This window comes from Morone saxatilis, unplaced genomic scaffold, assembly GCF_004916995.1.
Source record: "Morone saxatilis isolate NCDOM2014 unplaced genomic scaffold, NCSU_SB_2.0 Contig22, whole genome shotgun sequence".
In the NCBI taxonomy this organism is placed as follows: Eukaryota; Metazoa; Chordata; class Actinopteri; family Moronidae; genus Morone; species Morone saxatilis.
This window is the reverse complement of record NW_023339785.1, coordinates 6049813-6053040: the sequence shown is the minus strand read 5'-3', so window position 1 is coordinate 6053040 and position 3228 is coordinate 6049813.

Below are 3228 nucleotides of genomic sequence, written 5' to 3'. Positions count from 1 at the left end.
AAACTGCTGTTTCTTATCTACAACTCGTTGTCTTTTTCAGTGAGTTTTAGTTTGTTTCCACTTTGAATGAAGTTATGTTGTTACAATGAAATGCAAGGTAAAATTACAGTTTTTGCCTCTGGAGTATGGTGAGTGATAACGATATTATGGCTATTTCTGGTCTCTATAGGAATCCTTCCCATAATGTTGTCAGACACTTAGAATAACAACCTGAACCTGTCAGTTGCAGAAATAAGCACTCAGGTGCATTGTTTCTCCATGGATTGCAGGTGTAACATTTAGCATGATTCTTTTGGCAGGGAAGAATCGGAATCTGATTTAATACCAGAAATGGAATATAATATTCACAGGTATGTTTTCATTAGTGTATAATCACCTGAATATAGTAATTGTTGTGTTTTTGTTACCTTAGAATGAGCCGTTTTTATCTACATATGCTGCGGGTCGCCTTGCATGGAGTTCTGTTATGAAAATTGATGTCTTCAATTGTCTTGTTTTGTCTGACCGCAATATAAAACCCAATAGTCACATTTAAGACAGGAACCAGTATAATGTTATTTAAAAATGAAAAAAAACGCACAAAATGTTATTTTAATGAATAATCGCTTATCAGAATTATTGTTGATTAATGTCTATTAATGGACTAATCAGTACCTACTCTGCTGCTTTTTGACACCACGTTGACAGTGACCTTATTTCTTGTAAACAGCTGATACAATGGTAGATACTGCTGTATGCCTTGGCAGTGGTAGAAAGTAACTACTGTATTTCCCAAGTACTGTATAAACTTTAAGTTTGATGTACTTGTACGTTTTTTATTTTATGCTTCCTTACACTCCGACTGCACTTAATTAGTTACTTTACAGATTTAAGATTTTTTCAAACAAAACACATAAGTTATGCAAGCAAAATGTATATGAATGATTTCAAATTAGTTCCAGTACCAGTAAAAAGTTGCTTATACAATAATGAATAAATAATAATGATCAACTAATGCAATATTTTGTACTAAAACACTCTGCATAATTGGTATTTTTGCTTTCTACCCTTTTTACACATTTTGATTATAATCTTTATGTAGTTTTACTTAGTTTTACTGCTAACAGTATATTTACATTCTGGTATTATTGCTAGTTAAGTATTTACTTCTGTGCCTTCTTCAGCACTATTCCTGACTTTATCTGGCAGATGAGCTGAGCCGTTGTTCAGTTTAGCTGATACGATAGACTTTCTGATTTTAATAAGGTGCCTTGAAAGCACCCTGAAATCCCCAAATATGTTCCCAGCTCAAAGTTCAGTTTTAAAATATCAAAATATAATCATATAAGGAAGTGTATCTCTAATAGCGGTGCATATTTTTCATTTAGTCTTCAGGCATTAGTCATTATTTGAATCATGCCCATGTCAATCACATTTTCCAGAAAGTCCAGAATATCACAAACTTTCCTGTGCAAAGAAAATTAAAATAATTTTAATGTATTTGACATAAACTAACTACATAACACACTACTCGAACCCATGCTGCTCAGCCTTCCTGGTAATTCAGTCAGCTTTTCATTTGGTCACAGAAGTCTTAGAACTGTATTTTCTTGCTTTGCTAATTATAATGATACGTTGTACTGCATGCCTTGCTGCTAGATAAAAAACCCAAAGGAACAACAGAGTCTTGACCTTGTTCTTGTAGCATCCCTTGTAGCATAATAATTGGCAACAGTCTGCTTTAGCACCTAAAGGATAATATGCAAACTGGATTGTCTGTGTACCAGCATCCACAGTACAAAAGGTTGTTTTAATGAGGAAAAGATTCAATATTACACTTGTTTTTCATGGTCTAGTTTTTATTGTTGGATAAAATGACAAGCGTGTTTTCTCTATATAAATAACAATCACATGAAGAAACATACAAGACATGGCTATATGAAGGTGAAAGCGTTGTTTTTGATCACAATGTGCTTGGGTACAGGATGTTCATAATGATAGCTGTGTGTTTTCATTTCTTAAAAAGGAGTGTGATTATTGGCTCAGAAAACAAAAAGAACCTGTGTGAATCTGTACATCAATGGGAAACTAATGGACTCACAGTCAGCCGCTATGTACAGAACATAAATAGAGAGAACGGTCAGAGATCATCATCAGCAGTACAGTTAAAGGTTGGAAAACAACGTGACTGGGGAACAAAAGCATCAAATTAAATTAAAATCAAAATATATATTAGTAAGATTTAACAGGAAAGACAGAATGACTTTATATAATCTGTACACATCAAAAGTCTGTACTAAATCGAGATACAGTTGCCCATTGTGATTCACAGAGTCATAGAGTGCCAGGGTGAAAATGCATAGAAATGTGTCCAGCTAGGAAACTGTTTCATAGACTTGCCAGCTATGTATCTACTGCAGGAGCATTCAGAAAGAGTTGTTTCTTATATTCAAAGCCTATCCTCAAAGACCCTCTACACAATACAACCACGACTACCTCACTCCCCAGTGTGCTAGCTCATCATTACTTCACATTAAAACATCCACTTGAAACATGCTGTCAAACAGAGCAGACAATGCATGTTTCCACAGTTCATTCTATTATACTCTAAGAGCTTTTCTTTTCTTCTTTTTGGTCCAGGGATATTGAAGTTATGATAGGATTTTCTTCACGCACGAGTGCTCTATTGACTCATTGCTAAGGAACATATTAAATTTCACAATGTGTCGTGTATAAAGCTGGTACAGTTTAACTAACATTGTCACTGACTTTCATTGTTCTGCTTTGGACTAAAAAGGGGGGAAAAAAGAAGAAAAATCTATATATTTGTTCCAACGCTGGTTATAATTTCGGATCAAAGGTTACAGATCACACAACCATAATGAACCTCTCAGCCTCCACTTCAAACAGGATAGGGTCACAGCAAGGGCTCGTTTTAATTAGACTGAGTCGGCTGCAATGGACGGACAGATAGACGAGAGCGATAGATTTGTGAGGAACCACACTCACTACAAATGGAGGGGTCAAAGGAAGAGGTGTAGTCAGCAGTCACACTGGGAATAATTACGCTAATTCCTCTGATGGAGGGGAATTTTCCTTGAAGGCACGGGAAAAAGTTGGGGATGGGTAAACTTAAATTACAAGAGTTAATCCAGACATATACAGTATGTGTGTGTGTGTGTGTATATATATATATATATCTATATATATATATCTATATATATTATATATATATATATCTATATATAT